Here is a 20,593-nt window from a genome sequence, read left to right on the forward strand (position 1 = left end):
CTGAAACGCATTGCTAAGGAACCATGGTAACCAAAGTAAACGTTCGGAAAGTGATTGTTGAGGCCGAGAAACCATTGTTGCCTGACAGTTTTTTGCCCATTTGGGGCATTTGCCCTGCTCTGACAAACTTTTAAAGTAGCCTATCGTTCAAGTCGGGTCCCATTTGGTAAGTACATAAATAGATAGATGTAGATATGATAGATATATATAGATGTAGAATAGATAGATATATATAGATGTAGAATAGATAGATATATATAGATGTAGAATAGATAGATATATATAGATGTAGAATAGATAGATATATATAGATGTAGAATAGATAGATATAGATGCAAAATTTGGCGACGATCGATCTAAAATTGTAGATTTGTATAGAGAACACACACACATACAGACAGACAGAAAATCAATTTTATATATATAGATATTGACGTCGATGATTGCCTGAATTGCCTAAGCCAGTGGTCGGCAAATCGCGGCTCGCGAGCCACATGCGGCTCTTTGGCCCCTTGAGTGTGGCTCTTCCCAAAATACAATGTGCGCGTTGCACAAAAATTCCACATTTTTGCAAAATCATATTTAGACACGCATTTTGCCATTTTGTTCTCGCTCCCTTCCCCTCCTCTCCCAAGTGTGTCATCTTTTTCACAGGTTTTTGCCGAAAAAAAAAAGAGAAAGCCTGGCGTTGCTGTCACGTGGCACTTCCGCGACCAATCATGTGGGTCAAAACTTGGCCGCCTCGGGCTTTCATTGACGACGTCCTCCGACTAACATCTCGTCGGACGAGCTTACAGTGAACCCGTCTTCCGCACATTTCCCAGAGAAAGGAGCCAGATATCCGTAAGACAACAAGTAAAATAATAACTTAATAAAATTCAAGTAAAGTTTATTAAGTTAATTTTAGAAATACATCCACTTGTGTGTGTGCGTGTGTGTGTGTGTGTGTCATATTTATTTAAATCAGAAAATAACCCATCCACTATTAATAATCAAACTGATGAAATACTTATATATTAATAATCAAACTGATCATATTTTCCCCTAGTTATGAAATTGAGCCATGACACAATTGCAAGCTCAAAAATTTCTGATTTCAGGAATTTTACAGTAACTGATAAAAAATATGCTTTCACTAATTTTCTAAATAATTATAAATAGAATTGGAGGGATAATGTTGATATCCATACGCAATATAAATTTTTTTCATTTGTATTCAGCTCTATTAAAAATAATTTCAAATATCACAACAGAACAATGTAATAATAACTGGATGACAAACGAATTGCTACGTATAGTTCCTAGAAAAGAGAAACTGTACAAAACAAATGCGGAAATATCCTCTTGACAGAATCTACAGACAGAACAGCGTATCAATGCATAGCCAATCAGCTTAAAATGCGTATTAAATTAGTTAAAAATGAATATGATAAGCAACAGTTTATGAAATGCGATACAAATAAAAAGAAATGGAACTTTATTAACAGTATTGTGAAAAACAAAATAACGCTATTGTTTTGCCAGATTCAGCTGATACTCTGGAACTTGCAAATCAATTCAACACCCACTTTAATCATATAAGATACAATACGTCTTTAATCAGTAACAATGATGACTTTAAAAAATACTTTGTGCCTACCATAAATTCATTTGCCTTTTTTTTTTTATGTAATTGATCTTGAAGTGCCTAATACTTTACATGCCTTTTGGCCTTTTGGAAATTTATTTATAATGGCATTGACAAGAGCAAATTTACTGTTGCAATGTAAAAAAAAATATTTTTAGATATTTTGAAGGCTTTCGACAATGCGAACCATTATATTCTCATTCAAAAACTCAATTCAGCTGGTATTCCGGGTCATACTTTAAATTGGTTCACCTCATATTTATCTAATAGAGAACAAAGAGTGAAAAAATACAGGATAATTTGAGTAATCATGTCCATATAAATAGAGTACCGCAAGGATCTATTGTTCTCTTTGTTTTTTCTGATCTTTATTAATGATCTATGTAATTTAGAATTTGATGTTTCCATGGCCACTTATGCCGATGATTCTGTATTCTTGTATCCATGTGATGATGTTAACAGTCTTAAGAATCATATTAACCACGATTTGATATTAATTCAAAAATGGTTCTATGTTAATGATTTAAAATTAAATTTACAGAAAATAAAGTACGTTAATTTCAATCTCATGCAATCTGATTTACATCAATTATGGCATAATTATATGGGGTGGTGATTATAAAACTAATTTATTGCCTTTATTTTCAATCCAAAAAAGAGTTTTCAAAATTTTGATTCGGGGTCAGTCTCATTCTTCTACAATTTTTAGAAATCTTAATCTACTTCCTTTGCGCCACATATAATGCTCTTTTTCGTATTATTCTTTTCTTATAAATTAATAAATAATATAATGTATAATAAAGGCTTATGCAGCTTAAAAGATAACGTATCCGAGCGAAGACCTCGTATGATTTACCGTATTCCTACTTTTAGGAAAGAACTTTGTCGTAAACATTTTTATTATTTAGCTCCGAAATTATATAATTCACTACCACTAGAAATACAAAATATACCCACACACGCGACGTTTAAAATATCATTATTCAAATTATTAATTTCAATAGACGATGTAGATTCTTATTTTCACCTTGAGGAGGAGAAATAAAATTTATTTACTTTAACTTTGCCCCTTTAATTTTGTATATTTTTCGATTTAAAAAAAATTGTTCTTGTTTGGGTTGTCTATGTTATGTGCGAGTTTGGTTTTTTTCATATGTTTTTTTATTTAATGTTTTGTTTATTTTACATTTACATTTTACATTACATTATGTGTTTTTTTCGTTGTTGGTTTCCTATCTTTATGGATTTTTTATTTGACATTGATAACTTCGTCTCATTTATGTTGTATATGTTTTTTTATGTTTCTGTTCATGTCGTATGTTTTATATATTTTATTCATTAATTATCATATAAATTTTTAATCTTCCGTACAGGCATCACATACTCTTGATGATAAATATGTTTTACAAAACTAATGTTAAATCTCTGTATGTTGAAAATGAATAAATTTGATTTGATTTGAATAATAAATTATCATCAATTAGCACAATGGTCTCTTTCAATTCATTAAGGATAACTGTGGACCCTCTTTTCTTACTGATATTATAACTTGTACGAATTGAAATTTTGGAATTGATGAACATAGGCAGATAGACAAAGGGGCGAAGGAACGATAGCCCTCTCTATTTGGTGAAAAGATATATTATTTGCATATGTGGAAAAGGGGAGGTGGGCACTCACCCCTCAGCCCCCCCCCCCTGTTCAAGGAGTCTGCATCTGCTTATGTTGGTGATACGCTTCGCTATAAATACCTGCTAATTTGACTAGTTCGTGGGGGCAAAGACCGAATGATTCAATGAAACCGTTTACGTATATTATACAGAGTGTATATATCTTTATGTGTATTGATTGAAATATTTCGGGATTGGTATATATATATTTTTCCGTGGTTTGTTGCTTTCTTTCCTATGTCGGTTATATTCCATCTTTCGTACTATCTCTAAGCGTTCTTCCCCTACAGGGGAATATAAATCAGTCTGTGAGAGCAAAAGTGTAGGAGAAGTGTCCGTACATTACCTGGGCCCTCTGAAAAATGAACATTGCCACTGGTAAACTCACTCTTGTGGCTAAAGGAGAAACCTTTTTAAATCATAACTCACTTTTATTATACTCGCGTGTCCTCTACCTTCGAGGCAGAGAAGGCGCTTTTGCTCCCTCTCGTATAAGACATGTTGAAACATTACCGATCCATTTATTCAACTACTTTCTTTTGTCGTGATCCCTGTGAATAGACCGTTAACCCATTTTTGACTGACGTTGCGTTTGCGCAACGCTTTGTTTGAAATGTTTTTTTTTAAATTAATATTCATACAAATTTTTATATGAAATGAACATTTTCTATGATTTGATGTCTTGAGTGCCATAGTATTTTTTTTTTAATTTGTTTACGAAGAAATTCGGTTTTGTTATAACTTTTCAAAAATGGAATTTTGAGAAATTTTATCCAGATTTACGATCTAGATGATCCCAGATGATGATCTAGATCAGTGAGGGCCGAACTGTTTTAAGAGCGGGCCAAAAAACAAAAAGAACGAATTTTGGCGGTTGAGACATATTCGCACATCCGAAAACATTGGAATTTTTATGCTTAGAAATGAAGAGATGGAATGTGTTGTACAGTTTGAAGACCGTCATGGTTTTATTGTAAATATAAGACGCAAGGATTTATCCTTTAAATACAAATACAAATATCTATACAAAGTCCACAACAGGCAAATTTCCCAACGATGTGGCTTGAAAAGATGGCAATAAAAAATATTTATGTCAAATATAACCAAAATACAGCAGCTCAATATACCCCGAAAGAAAAAAACGAATAATTAATAATGTATAATACTGCTCATGAAAAAAGATTATGGTTGTCGTATCTAAGTATATAATCATGGATATCTTCTCGATTTATCCCACCATGCTTATCTTACTTCTTTTTAAACTTGTGAATTGAGTTAGACTTCACGACCCCCGCAGGTTAGTTATTGCATTTATTAACAATCTCATTAGAGAAAATCTCTCTGTGACACCACAACCTGCAATTGTCCCTCACCAAACGATACTGATGTTCCCTTGTCGAAGCAGTTGATTGACGGTGTATTAATAACTCAAGGCGCCCATCCTATCTAGCCCGTTCTAAATTTGAAACACTTAAATCATAACCCCCGTTATCTCCGTTCCTGCAATGTGAAGATATTCAAAAAAATCTACTCTTTTTTCATATCTCAAGATTTGTGTGTCAACAAGAGAACGCATAGCTCTTCTCTGCACGTAAATGACGTCTCTTCTGTCCACTGGTCCCAACACCTCCTCACAGTAAAATCAGAACGGCCTAGTTGACGAGCTACTCGCCGAGCTGACCACCCAGCTTCCATCATCCCGATGATTCTTCCCCTATCGAACTCTGACAACTGCTCATATGGTCTTCGACGGCGGCGTGACAGCATGTCTACCTCAGCATTTCCTTTGCAAACGATTAAATACACTCCAGCAAGCGCTGCTTACCGGTTTTATACTCCAAGGAGAACGAAGTTCAACGCCCTCTAGTGGCATTACGCAATGCGCAATCACGCTGCATTTCTAATCATTTGCATATCTGCCCGACATGTACCTTCAGGCCAACTTTCGTTTCGATCCCATAATTATCTCTTGGTGCGCAAATTTTAATGGCAATGAGTGTATATTCTTTAAAAAAAGAACACCCCCCTCGGAATTTTTTTTTTAAACCGTGAAATTGACATTTCTATAATATAATTTTGGGTAGTTTGGCTGTAATTTGGCCATCACTAGCCTAGATGATTTCTGGATCTGAAATCATCTAGGTTTGACCATCATGTCTTTCCCTGATTGATTGATCTGGGATTTTCCATGAACATGAACAGAAATATATATATTTTTTTGAATATTTAAAAAAAAAATTCTTACATTCTTCAGTCACATTGTACATAAGGCTCCCCAAGATTATTAATAATTTATTAACATAATTACTAATTATTTTAATAAAATTAATTCAATTACTTTATACTAGTTATGAGAATCTCCAACGTAGGTCGTTAAACTGTAATTGGGTTTCTTGTAATGGGGCACCGCCGGGACACACACGAACAAAGACCCTCTTGTAAACCGGCCAGCCATGCTATTGTCTGTACACCAGTGGAGACACGACCCCGCCTTCCTTATTTCACGCACTGTGGTGTGAGGCGCTGTAATAGAGATATTAGTAGCCTCTGTTAATTTCAGCAAATCCCTCCCCACCTTTGCAGGTGGGGACTAACGCCACAGTGCGTGAAGTAAGGAAAGCAGGGTCGTATCTCCAGTAATGCCGATGGTAGCGTGCTTGCCCGGTTTGCAAGAGGGGCTGGGTTCGAGTTCCGGCGAAGACCAGATGATTTTTGCTTTCCGATTTCATCTCGACATAAATACCCAGAAAGTAACTATTTCCCTGATATCTGGTGCTGAGGAGGAAAAAAAGAAGCCATCTATCTCTCTAATTCAATTAGTTCTTTGAAACTAGATTTTTGAGAATCTTCCGAAATCTGCGACTCGAATTTCCCGTCATGCCGGAAAATACGGGTATTCCCGACACGCTGGTCTCCCCGGCTGTTTCTCGACATGCCGACTAATGCGGAGGAATACGGTAAACAGGACCTGCTGTATATTATTTTTCGTCGTGCATGATACTCTCCCGCAGCCCCATTCAGCTTACCTATTCTTTCTCGAAATCTCCCATGAATAGACAATTCCTTTTGTCTTTGGTAGAAGAGTCGTTTCGTAAACCCTGTCACGAACTGTGTGGTTGTGCTTCAGGTTTCGCTGTGGACCTAAGATATAAGAAGCGATCCGAAACCAAAAAGTCCGCAGGGGAAAAAGTTTACTTCCGATTTCTTGTCTATGGCTGAGCCTCATATGTGTGTGTGTGTGTGTGTCTTTGGTTTCTCCAATAAGGACGTGATCTGCAAAAGGAATGTTCCAGATAAAAATCTTGAAATGGTCCAAGAACGGAGATTCGTCGTCTTTTTTAAGGAGGGAAAAAAAGCTCCTATTCTGTCATTTCTTTCTCTTTTTTTTATTATTATTCTCCCTCTTTTGGTCGTCCATTCCTAAGGGGGACGCCAAAAGCGCGTGGTGTCGAATAGCCTCTTCTATTTCTATTGGGACGCATGTGTGTATGTTAAGAAGGTATAGATTTATTCACTGTCCACATGCGGTACCTAATGCCTATTTCAAAATACGTATTACTTCTTTTCCGATACGTTTTATGCATTTTAGGTATGAAAACGTTTCGGGTATTACTAGAAAATGCTGCGTGTTTGCGATTGTGCCGTCATAATCATCATTATCAGAACATCGATATTATTCTATAATAAATACTGAAGGATTTTAATGAAGAACTTTCCAAACCGAATCGGAATAAAATATTATAGTTTTCACTTGGAGCGAACGTGTTTGGTCCAAGAAATTGGTAAAGGTAATGAAAATTAAGCATTTACTTATCGCTCTAAGCTAATCATCGCCAACCTGATACGAAAATACCGATACTGTGTTTTCTTGGTGTTTGTTTTTTTCAATGTTAAGAGATCTAAGTCCATGTTAAGCAGCACTAACATGAAATGTCACTTAACTGACAGCAAAATTTGTGAAAAAAATGTTCCTTTTTTCTATTCTTTCTTCTTTTTGGAAAGATGGATGGCAACATTGAAGAGACATAACAAGTACGATATCCCCGAGCAGGGGTTGCACAACCGTTAGGCAGATATGCGGTATTTCTGCCTTTCGCGGGCCAAAACTATTGTATAAAAAGGGACTCATATTTTACGTCTAAACTTTTTCATAAATTGTCCCGTTTTTCTCCAATTTTCAACAACGCTTAGTTGAATTTTTGAAATCTTTATTTCCATCTTAATCTTTTTTGAAATATGCTCATCTAAAATATGTATCAAACATATACATATTTTTTTTATTTAATGAAAAAAATCTTGCGGTAATTATAATTTTCCGCAATTGGTAATTTTTCAGTGATTCTAGTGATAGTTGGCAACTTTACTTGCTTTGACTATTTTTTTGGCTGTAATTGGCAATTTTAATTATCTATGACAATTTTTTGCCTGTAAATGAACTCTTTACCTGTCCGGCTACGTATAAACAAAGTTTCCATTCCTAGATGTATATCAAGTATAACAGAGGAATTTAACGTCTCTTGATTGTTCTGCAATAAACCCACATCCAACCAAATACGTCAATAATAGAATATTAGTCGGTGAAGTTGAATGGCTCGCTGGCTTGTGTTGTGTTTTTTTTTATTTTTAATTACAGTTTTGATATCTGCTGTGGTGTAGTAGGTAAAGTATGGGAAGGTCACAGGTTCGAATCCCGTTCAATTCACCTTTCCTCCCTTCCATCTTCGTTTTTTTTGACGATCTTTAATTTATTTTTCTTCATCGTGGTTTTTTTTAATAACCGAACCGGAAAGTTGTTTCAAAACTAACAGAAGGTGAACAGACGATACTTTTTGCTTTTTGAGAGTTTATTAAGCAATCTTTGAGACTACTTTGACACTGAAAGAATTATTTTCTTTGAAAACAAGAGTTTACCTACTTTTCTTTTTTCTCTTTTTTCCAGCTCCTATGCACGTGATCAGCACTGATAGTTGTATAACTTTGAATATTAATAGAAATCGTAATTTACTGCAAATAATCCACGGCTACATAAAGTGAATAATCATTATGTAATAATCATCGCATGTGTAAATAATTATCACCAGCAATGAAATTTTGGAGAGTGGAAGAAGTGTTTGTTCATGTTCGGCGCAATCAAAAGTGTTTTTTTTTTCTTTTTTGGTTTTTAGCTGGAATTTAATTTTATTTTGTTTATAAATCATTCTTAATTTTTTTTTATTTTAATTCGATATTTCTCTTTCAAACTCTCGGCAAAAAAAATCGCATAAAACAGACAAATGTGTTTGTTCTGTATTAGGAAAAATTCAGAGTTTTTTTAACGTATAAAATTTATTAAAGTGAATAATTTATTACTGTATTATCAAATAACATGGTTTAATTTATACTCAAGATTTTTCAGTTTCTCAGTATCAAAATTATTTGGCAAAACTCAATTTCGCCAAAAGCTCCGCCCCTCTTGACGTTTTGCTATCGACTGTACTCGTAGCAACTAATCACTGCGTGCCAATTCCTCTAGTAGAACTAAGAATGTAAGCTTCGTAATTACGCGCCTTGTTTCTGGCAGTAATTATTTTTCAAAAACTTGAAAGCGAAATGGCATCACCTATTTACAAGCATATCAAATGCATTTCTAGAAGCATCCATTTTTAAAACGCAATTGCGAGAAACATCCCGATATAGCGCTATTCGAGGAGAATGCGAGGCACTCAAAAATACGTTTGCTCCTTCATATTTTCAGCTTGAAAAATTCATAGTAGAACTATCAATCGTAGGTGAGATATTCCTCGTAGTCATCTATCCAGCGAGATCAACGCGGAAACGATCAGAAAAAAAAAATTGTTTATTTATATAGCTTGTGAGAACGTCTTTTGAATTCGCGATATAAATAGATGGTTCATTCTCCGCGGAATGACATTTTATTTCCCCGGTCATATTTTGCCATTACGCGCAAAACCTATTTTTGTAAAGAGGAAAATGCCAAAAAACTCCCCGTTTTCGTCTCATAACTTTTCTTATTTCAACCACGTGGAATCGATTCTTTCCAGTAAGAGCCGAGGAAAAAAACTTTTTTTTTTGGACTGGAATATCACTATACACTACATAAACGACCAATTCGGGATTTGACCGCTGAACCGTGGCTCGTATTTGTTCGTCGATTGCATAACCTGCGCCTACGGCTTCAATAACCCCAGAGTTTTCGCAAAAATTGAGTTTTTTTTACCCATTCTCTCGCACATTCTTGGAATATTAAACTTAACATCTACGGATGTTCGAAAAAAATATTGAAATACTTTATTTGCGTAGATGCGGCACCCCATCTGTAAAACGGGTCTTTAAATGGACTGAAGAACTCTTAAAAGTGGTATCAGAAAAACGCGTAGTATTAATATCAGGGAAACCATGCATTTCATATTTCGCGGGACAGTTCGGTTTTTCCAGTTTTTCTGGCTGTCTCGGATTGTTTTGTAAAAAAGTCCCAGTTTTCACGTAATTTCAGCGAAGCTAAAAAACTTGCCTTTTTCTTCTCCATTTTATTATTCAAATCAATGATTAAAATTATCTATCCAACTCAGAAATTACATTACGCTAATCACGACTACAAATAAGAATATTCACCTAACATATTGTGCCATGTTTCTTTATTAGTTCACTACAATTTTCAAAAGTGCTTCATTACAGGGAATTGGTGACTTTTCTATGATTTCAGCATGAGTTGGCAAATTTGCTTAATTTGGCATCATTTTGGTGAAAATTGGCGATGCTTCATATTCTCCCGTATTTCGAAGCCCAATATCTCTGGAACAAATATAGTCAGCCTAATTAATATAATATCGCTGGTTGTTTACGTGAGACAGGCCATAAAATACATTTAGGCAGCTGTCCCTTCGTTAGTAAGAAGTTGTACAGGACGAATGGCACTATAGGCATGTCATGCAGTTTTTATGATCAGCCATAATGCCTTGGTCCAATCATCGGAAACATCCTGATTAGGGACAATACGGTGCAATGCCTCTTTCCACTAATAAACACGAGGAATACCCAAGTCTCATTGCCACAAGGCAATTTCGGCTATAGGCCTTATTGGACAGCTGGCGTTCTCCATTTAAGCCAGGGTGCCACACTCGTGTCAAAGTTGCCCAATAGCCATTCCCAAATATTTACTTCCAACATGTGCCTTCCCCTAACTGAGAAAGGCAGCAGCGACATTAGCTGGCTGCACACTGACCCAACCTAAGCAAATGCTCTTTGGTAAATATTTGTTTCCACAACAATAAAATACGCCAACGAGTGGTTGTGACTGGTGACGTTCTTCGGTCAATGCGTTGCCAGAAAGTGGCACCTTTGACTTGTTAGACGCTGGAAGGTATTGGTCGCTCTGTTCGACTAACCTTCTAATACGGCAGATACGGAAACTGGCTGAGTAAGGAGATACCGATACTTCAGGAAAGTAAAATTCATCTCTGCCCTCACGGGAACTCGAACCCCGGTCTCGTTTTTCCTTTTAAAAAGTCTCGCCGCAGAGAGCAACAGGCCTACACAACGTTATACTTATTCATTCATTACACTTACTCGCTATGAGGTGAGGAAAAAACCCATTGTTAAAAAAAATTGATTGCAGATGGCAGCACTACACACATAACAAGCATTATACAGAAACATACTCCACTATACGTACACACACACATTCCAACATGTATCAATTCGTTGGAAGTTCCGCAGAGGAATATGGACGAGGTGCATGTCTGGTTCAGTAGTAGTGTTTGTCTTGTTTTCCGGACGAGTGCTCTACAACTAAGCTATGAAGACAGATAAAATTTACTCTCTTCGGAGCTTATGTATATGCTGAATGGTTCCGTGCAATGGACGGTGGCAACAACCACCACGGATATCCACGGATATGCATATCCAAGGACGGAAAATTCTGTCTTCATAGCATAGTTGGTAGAGTACTCGTCCGGCGAACGAGAGAGACCGGGGTTTGAGTCCCCGTGAGGTCAGAGATAAATTTCCTTTCCTGAAACATCGGTGTCTTCTTACTCAGTCAGTTTCCGTATCTGCCGTATTAACAAGGGAGAGTGACGTCTTTTTTGAGTCACAGTCTTCTCATACCACCAAACCTCCAACATTTCGCGATCATTGCCAATGGTGGAATGGCCACACTACTTGCCCATGATCAACCTAGGGAATGCATCGGGCCAGCCTTGACACAACTGCGGCACTGGCTTTACTGTTGAAACATCCAGGTGATTGCACCATTGTTCTGAAAAAAGGTTTTTGACTTCTGACTATGACTGAACCCCCCCCCCCATACTTCCGGCGGTATTTGGATACTTCAAAGGTAGCCACGGATGTAAATCAGGGAAAGATTGAAGTAGAGTGTAGTGAAATATTAAAACATGATGTGATTAAATAAAGCATCAAAATGAAATATGATGATAAAAGAGGCTGACACTGCTTTTATAATTATGTAGGGCCCACATAAAAGGCAGGCTGTCAGGACTCAAGCTATGTAATCCTATTGAAATTGCATAAACATTATATTAATTACATTACATCGATCGTGGGAGTTCGGATTTGCTGACTTTAGATGGCTGATGGTTACGTCATCGCCCATCCTTGATGGCATCTTACAAGGAGTGTGAAGAATAAAAACCTTTCCCTAGCTTGTGGGCACCTGAACTAACATTCCCCCTATTGATAAGTACTCAAAAGACCTCCTTCTCTAGTAGACCTCAACAGACGTCCCCCGGTGTCATGTCTCACTTATAAAGACGAGGGATAGGTTAAACGGTTTTGTGTCCACTCATTGCGTCACATGCGTTGTCCTTGAGCGATCTGATGGACACATTTGCCCAGCCACTCAATGTATATTTTCGAAGGGCAATCCCACAATCAGAGGCGTACGCAGGATCGAGGGGGCAGAAAAGTCTTACTGGGGTGGGTCGCAATGACCTTAGCCTTCAAAGAGTCTTCTATCAAAGTTCTTAGCCATCAAACAGCATCGAAATCAACAAAATCTGATCATAATAACATATAAAGGTATTTTCTAACAGTATTTCAATTTTATTTTTTGAATATTTTTTCATGCAAAAAAATGGGGGCATAACTTGCGTATGTCTCTGATCTCAAATATCTCTGATATCAAAAAAATATCTCTGATATCAAAAAAATATCTCTGATATCAAAAAAATATCTCTGATATTAAAAAAATGGAAATTATTGAAACCACATTTCAACAACCCATTCCTTCAATTTATTATGAATTTTCAAACCATTTATATATATACAAATTTATCGGACACCCTGTATATAGTTACATATTTCTGTACTTCCCAAAAACTCAATGTGTAGTCCTTAGATATCCAATTTGGAAGAGTTGGATATCCAAAAACAATAAATAACGTCTTAATTTGCACTTCCATTGGAGGCTGCAACCTATCCTTCTTCAGCACCCACCAATTAATTGTACCTTTTGAGCAGTAATTTTCTTTTCAAGATGCAAATACGTTGAATAATTCCGATTCAGATCAAAAGAAGAAAAAAAAAGAAAGAAGCTTTTTCTCCGTATTTGGAAACATGACTTATAAAGTGTTCATGCAGTATCGACTAATATTTCATTTCGTCGTCGGAGTTAATTGAGCAAAAATTCCGCGTATAATTACTTTAACAAATAACTGTAATTTCGATGCATCTGGATATTAATACACGGAACAGCGCGTGGCCTAATTCATCAGATCAATGTATGTATATGAGTTCACTAACCCTAGAGAAACGCGATTCGGTTACTTCTTTTACGGAATACTAGAAGTCAAAATGGTCATTTATATCATTAATGAGTGCTGTATGGAAACACCGCCAGAGATTGATCCAGTGCACATCACAGGGTCCTGTATGTCCTATGACGCATTTATTTCACCATTCGTCGTATAGGTACGGTTATAACTTCAAAAATGCTCAAAATGTGTTCGGAATCCACCCTGTACCAGTTTCGAGGGTGAAAATACAATGTCTCACAAAATTAAAATTCTACATTTTTATACGATCCCCCTCCGATTTGAAAGTTGTTTGAGCATTTTTGAAATTACAGCCGCACCTCTACGATAAACGGTGAAATAAAGGGAGCAGTAGGGCATGCAGGACGCCTTGTATATAACAAGCATGGCCAAAGTTCATCGGAACAAATTCGACTGTGGAATGGTAAATAAGGGAAATCACACAAATTTTCGCTAAAACATATATTTTGATTATTCCTAAAACGGCTACAAGAATGGTTTTACTGATATTATTGAAGGACACGGCCGGACTTGTGAATTTTTTTTTGTTTCATTTGAAAAGCATATACTAAACCTACAAAGAGTTTTTTTCGATTAAATTTCGTTTTTCGCTCTTTTTTGACCAGCTGTTTTACACCCTAAACCATAAGCCAGTATCATGCTTCACTGCTGAATACTTCATCGCTTACTTTGCGTTGACTTCGAAAGTTTCTTCGTCTCGTTCAGCGTCACCGGTTCTTTTGAGCCAAAGAGGCCTTTCAATCAGGCCACATTTTCCCTTCATTAGTACCAGTAATTAGTTCTGAGCAAAGCATTTGAGATACTTGCTAAAAATCATGCGAAAACGTGCATAAAGTTGCAAGACACCAAATAGTTTGGTTTTATAAAAAAAAAAAAGGAATTCATCGCCAACATGACACGTGGTTTCTCACACCACAAGGAAGATAATGACCTTCAACTCAGTTACTGAAAAAATGAAGAACCTCACTTGGGTGGATTAAGGCGCATCCACTTTATAAAGATTGGAATCTGTTGGACTCGAAACACCCACTGCTGAATAAATTAGAATGAATTTTGTAAAAAAAAAATTGCATATTTATATTTGTAATTATGAAAGTTTTGAAAATTACCTATAACCACAATATTCCACTGAAGATAATGAACCCAAATGAACTCTATTAAATAATACCATACCGGAAAGTTCTTACAAAAATTTGGGATGACAAAAGAATGTGAAACATACGGTAGATTTCAGTAACGTGCAGGTGGTATGGTCAAGCAAGGTATAACTCCTCCTATCAAAGCATAGGCGGACCATGTTTCTTTGACTCGGGGGTTCTTAACCTTTTGTGCTCCCTTTATAGCACAGTCAATATGTACCAAAAAAATGGGTGTTCTTGCAAAAGGTAGAGTATCTAATTTTTGAATATTTAGTAGACCACAAGGCTACTGATAAGAAACCATGTTTGCAGAAACGAAAGCAGGGAAAGTTATATTGAAGAAACCGGAACAGTTTCAGACTTTTTCGTTTTTTGCTTTATATTTCTATTTCTATGCGTTGGAGAGCAAACGTGTAAATTACAATAATGTAGAAGACAACATTTGCGTTTATGATTTTTTTTTCTACGGGCTGTAGTTACCGGACTAAAAAGCAGTGAAAATGCGATATTTTTGTAAAATCCGGAAAAAAAGATGCTCTGTACTATGTTTATTATTCGGTACAATTGCACATTGAAGGACCGGACACACCCCACTTCCCATCTCAAGGAGATATCAAAGCGTTCCCGAAAGACATCATCCGGTACAAACGGACGATGTTCAATTGCTGTGAGACACCAAAAATGTGTAGGTATAGTTACTGAAGAGTATAATGATGATATTGTAAACAAACATAATAGACATGGAATTTGGTCCGAAGGAAGGAATACGAGATGAGGGCTTGTTTGTGTGTCAATACCTGATGGGGGATAAAATATCAAGTTTGCACTCTTGCAGATGTCTTTGTTCTCAAAAGAAGGGATGCCAAAGGGAACAAAATCCCCCTCACCCCCATGTACTCAGCTTTCACTCCAGTCTCCATCAATGTGCTTTGGCAGTTAGTACAAATACTTTTATCGTGGTTAATGGTGGGTATCTGTTGCACAAAGTAGTCTGGCATCACAACTCTCTGTGCCATAATGTTTAAGTAATACATGCTGTATAATTTATGAATGTTTTAGTATATATACACTTCCATAGTATGATGGTAATTTTGTTGTCTTGAATATTTATATGAGCTCATCATGGCATTTGTTCCCAATATATGTATCATACATAGCAATGTTTATGTGTATCAACAATTATATAAAAAGGGAAATTTATGTATAATCTGATTGGACTATTATGCCAATAAGACGAAAGTCAGAGACTGTCCCCCACCCCATCAATAAAATGAATTCCATACAGAATAATACTCAGCGTAAACCAATCAAAATATAATAAGTTAATTATTTTCTCATCCAAGCACACGGGCCCACCTGAAACCTCTCGAAAGACCTACAAGACGTCCATGGACCCCTGATTAAGAACCACTGCTTTGAATATCTCGTTTTACTCTAGAAATAGTAAGGTATGATTATCTTTCTAGGTATTGTACTTAATGTACATGGTCTACATAAATGAGTGACACGATTTTAAAATTTATCTTTTCAAAACTATTACACATAATATAATCTGTGATACATAAAAATAAACAAAACTATCAGTTTCCCCCAGCCCCTTCGCTCATAAGTGTCTGAAATTAAAAATTGTGACAATATGATATGAAATTCTCCGACATGGTTTTATAGTCACAATTTTTGGAGATCGACACGGATTAGTTAGAACTTTAATTCAATCAATCCGTGTCGATCTCCTATCTAAAAATTGTGACTGTAGTTTAACTATGTCAGTGGATACCACCCTAAGAGTAAAAAGTTTTTGTGTATGAGAAATATGCAAGGGTTATTTCCGCTACTTATGTGCAGCGTACATAAAGAAATTTGTAACCGAAAGAAACAATGATTGAATAAATTTTTAGTCACTGCGTTTTACGGAAGTGCTACCACCTATTGGATAATGGTAAAGAAAAAAAACGTTGAATATTTTTCTTCATTCTTGTCTATCACAGAGGTTATATTATATTCAATAATTCGAAAATATAGTGTGCAACTATATTCATAGAAATATAATTATTGTTATGTTTATAACATATTTTATATGTTATATATAAATAATGGTCTCAAATTTTTTATATAAATCCATTCTTTTTCAGCTAAACCGAAATGGCGAGAAACCACGTTCTACCGTAGGTTTTCAAGAATATATAAGTTTTCTAAATCGTCTGTATTTGTATTTGACATATTTCATTTTTAAAAAAATCAACATTTTTGTGATAGTAACGAGATTTAGTATTTAAAGTAATCAATTAATTAACATGTTTAAATCACCAATTATTCCGGTTCCTTCAGCAATTTTTTATAATCTCATCGCTAGCAATGCAATAATAAAGGTCCGATATTCTGCACAACAACTAAGAACACAATCCCTAGTGCGCAAACAACGTGGCTGTAGTAGTATTATGTACGTATAATTTAGTCCGCAGAGTTTACGGTACACAAGGCATTGCATTGAGTTTGTGGATCGCTACAAATTATTGTGATTCGACACAAATTGCCTCACGGTGAGATTGTTCAGCGACTGAGAATAGCAGTAGTATAATCTATAGGTTTTGTGATGCCGACTTAATGTGAACAACGATTGTTGGAGAGGCCGTCCTTCGCGAAATAACCGAGCGTCGTCGGTGCCGATGTAATAATATACGACAGGTCTTAGTAATAACCTTATATTGTGTAGGCATATATATGTATTGTTTGCATGGACAATTGACTTGTGTTGAAAGCCCCACTTACAGCATTCCTACTGTATCTATTCAAAATCCACTCGTTTCGATACAGTAGCCAAACATATGTGAAATTTGCACATCGCAATGTACATCAAGAATATCATTTTCTGTTCCATGTACGTACACTATTTTTCGGTTTTATAAGAGCGGTATGAGCACATGAGTCGGAATGAGAGAAGTTTAAATAATTTGGTAGCTTGATGTTAAATGCAATTTCCTCGTATACGCGTCTCACTCAACCTGTGAACGATCGTTTTAAATTATTATTAGTCAAATTTATTTTATTCATTTATTAATACAATATTGTAGGCCGATGCAAGGGAATGCGTTGGGCACATAAGATACAGATGTGATCAGTATCCCAAGAGCTTCCGTGGTTTGAGTCATTCTACGTAATTACGTGATTCTTCTAGGAATTTTATCCGCCGTACAAGGTTTTGACCACAAACATGAATAAAGAATGCCTGGGACTGAGCAAAAATTTCCGCTTGGGAAGTAGAATCAGACAGAAAAAAAAAATCAATCTTATAAATCGTTGACGAAAAACGTCTTATTTGTCAATAATTTGAGTCATGAATGTACTATTTACCGTATAATATAAACAATAATTATTTTTCCCCTTTCTAATCCGTGTTAATGAGGATGTATTTCATAAGTTATCATAATGCACATGCTCCAAAAAAATGTATTTTTTCTTTTATTTCGAAGTTCTTTTTTTTTTTAATTGAGTTTCAAAACATTTGGAAACACCACACATGCCCTAAAACAACATGTTTTGAAGGCATAAAAATTTTATTCCGACATGCTTTCAGTATATGACCTCAAAAAGCAGTGAAAATTCTGTTGAAATGGTAGCCCCTTACGTTAATCAGTTATTGCCTTAGTGTTAATATAATAGAACTTTGCATACTGTCTTAATACGTATATATATAATATGTATCGGTAAATCATGTATGTCTAGACTTTTCTGCACTCCTTCGAGCATCGTTAAATGATTGAAGCTTGTTATAACGACCATGCGTTGTTGTGACCGCTCCAGCATAAAGACAAGAGTACGATATAAGTCCCTTTTTTTTCCCCTTATTCATCCCATGTTATTTTCCGTCCAATATAACGTCCCACGAAGTCAATCCAATCCGATAAAATGTCCAAACTCAGCTCTGCCTTATCTATAAATGTATAAAATCAGTATTTATCATCACGTTTGACAAAATTTTATTTGACTTTTGAAATTAGATAACTTGGTACATAGATGAGAGCATGTAACTAATTATTACGGTTTCATTGTTATTTTCTAACCTCGTGTAATTTCACTGTACATTGCGGCAAAATTACTTTAAAAACAATTCCGTCCAAATTCTCTTAAAATGTTAATTTATGTTTAAAAAATTGATATAACAACTTCCCAATATAATGTTTTTGTCCGTTCAAGGAGAAAGGAGGGGATCGTTACAATGAACGTTGACTATAATTTCATTCGAAAGAAACATTTTGAAGGGTGTGTAATGATTTCTACTGCGGCGTTTAAAGGGTTAAGCACTTCAGTGAAAATATATATTACTCTTTCTGCTACCACAGAGTACACCTTGTGAAAATTCCTCGCCAAATTTACAAAATGTACATTACTGCCAAAATAACTGGTAAAAACTGTTACGGCTTATTATGCTCATAAAAGTGACTCATATCAAATAAAGATTCGCTGAAACAAAGCATTCAATGCTTCACTCTCTTTCTTCATATTTAACTACCCATTAATGTGGAATGACTTAAAAAAATGATCTATTATCATCATTGAATTCACATAAATACAGTAGGCCCATTTATACATCAAAATCATTATATCCAGAAAAAGAGAAGTACAAAAATATGAAGTATTCATGAGAAAATACATCTTTTTCCGTTCCATTCAGAAATTGAAAGGAACACACAAAAAAAATATCATTGTGTTCATATTTCTACTTATCTTTCAGAATATAGTTGAATGGCAGCTTTCATTCAGACTGAAAAAAATGAAAAGAACACATACATAAATTTCTCACAGGCTCTGTTCAACAGCCACACAATAGTTAGTCAAATATTAGTCTGTACGTCCGATGAATAGGAGAGATTGACGGAACGGTATTTAAATAACGGAACGGAATATGGGTATTTATCATGTGAAAAGATACTGGGGCGTTTTTGTGGCTTGTAATCACTGCGTGAAAATAGGTAATATCACGTGAGTTATATTCCTCGTGGTCTTTTTGTGTTGTATGATCATCTTTTATTTACAAACACGCGATTGGAACGTTATGAAATATATTCGCTGCGCACAATCGAATCTCATACACTATGTTTCCAATTGTATGTGTCTTTTTTGGAATGAGGGCATTTTCTGGAATTTCTATAAAAGTACCGATTTCATCGCTTTGAAATTTTGTTCATGTATACCCTGTTTTGGTAATCATCATTTCCAGTGAAAATTTAGTCACGAGTACACGTAAGGGATCAACCAAAAATTAAATGAGAAAAAAATGTTCGATCAACTCTCTATCAGAAAAAGCTGCAAATGACTTGTAACTATATCGTGCTAACTTTGTGAAATACGTGCATGCATTTTCGTGGCAATAGCATGTATATTCACGAAAATAAAAATATTTTCTATAAAAATTCTGATTTTCATCACATGATTCTTGCTTTTAACATGTTGAATTTTCAGCGAATTTTTACGAAATTCATAGACAAAATGAAACATAGTGTAGAGGAATTTGAAATGTTAGAAATTTTTATTCAATGAGGTATGAGTATTCTTAGTGTAAATGATCATTTATTGCGCATGGACAAGAAATAGAAATTTTATTCTTCAGGATTTGATTGTCAGTGCAACTTACATGTGAAAATTCCAATTGAATGTCATGAAAATTGGGAAAGATATACCGATATTGTGAGCTATAATTTCGAAAATTGCTGAAATTAACTGATCAATAAGGAATTTTCCTCAAATTCGTAAACGATTATTTGTTGTTTCATTTTTCACTGAAACAGCACGCGTCTGTGCTCATTCGCATAATACTGTGCGCTTATTCTCGAAATAAATAACAGAAACTAATCGTATAACTATTTGTGGAAAACTCCTTTATATTATTCAGGTACGTTTCAGCTCACAATATTGCGTATACTTTTCTGAATTTTCATGACATTCAATTGGAATTTTCATTCAAGTTGCACTATATATCTGACAAATCCTGAAAAATAAAATTTATATGTCTTGCGCATGCGCAATTAATAACCATTTACTAAAAATACTCATATCTGATTGAATAAGAAATTATCACATTTTAAATTTCTATATGCAATATCTCGATCTAGTGCTGAATGAATGAACGCCAGGGTCTCTGCCACCGGACTTATCCCGTTGCCGAGATCTCTTCCAGCCCAGCTTCGTGGCAGAGTCTGGAACAAAGTGAGTGCACCTAACAGTCTGAGTGTGTAGCTAGTGTTGTGTATGATATTTCAGTGCTGCCATCTGTACTTCAAATTGTGAGTGAAGTGTAATGATTGAATATTTGTAACGTTGTAGGCCTGTTGCTCTCTGTGGCGAGACTTTTTAACGGGGAGATCGGCT

The sequence above is a fragment of the Pholcus phalangioides genome, unplaced genomic scaffold (assembly GCF_987345545.1).
Source record: "Pholcus phalangioides strain wild (caught in Gottingen) unplaced genomic scaffold, Ppha-v1.0 ptg000015l_1, whole genome shotgun sequence".
Lineage (NCBI taxonomy): Eukaryota > Metazoa > Arthropoda > Arachnida > Araneae > Pholcidae > Pholcus > Pholcus phalangioides.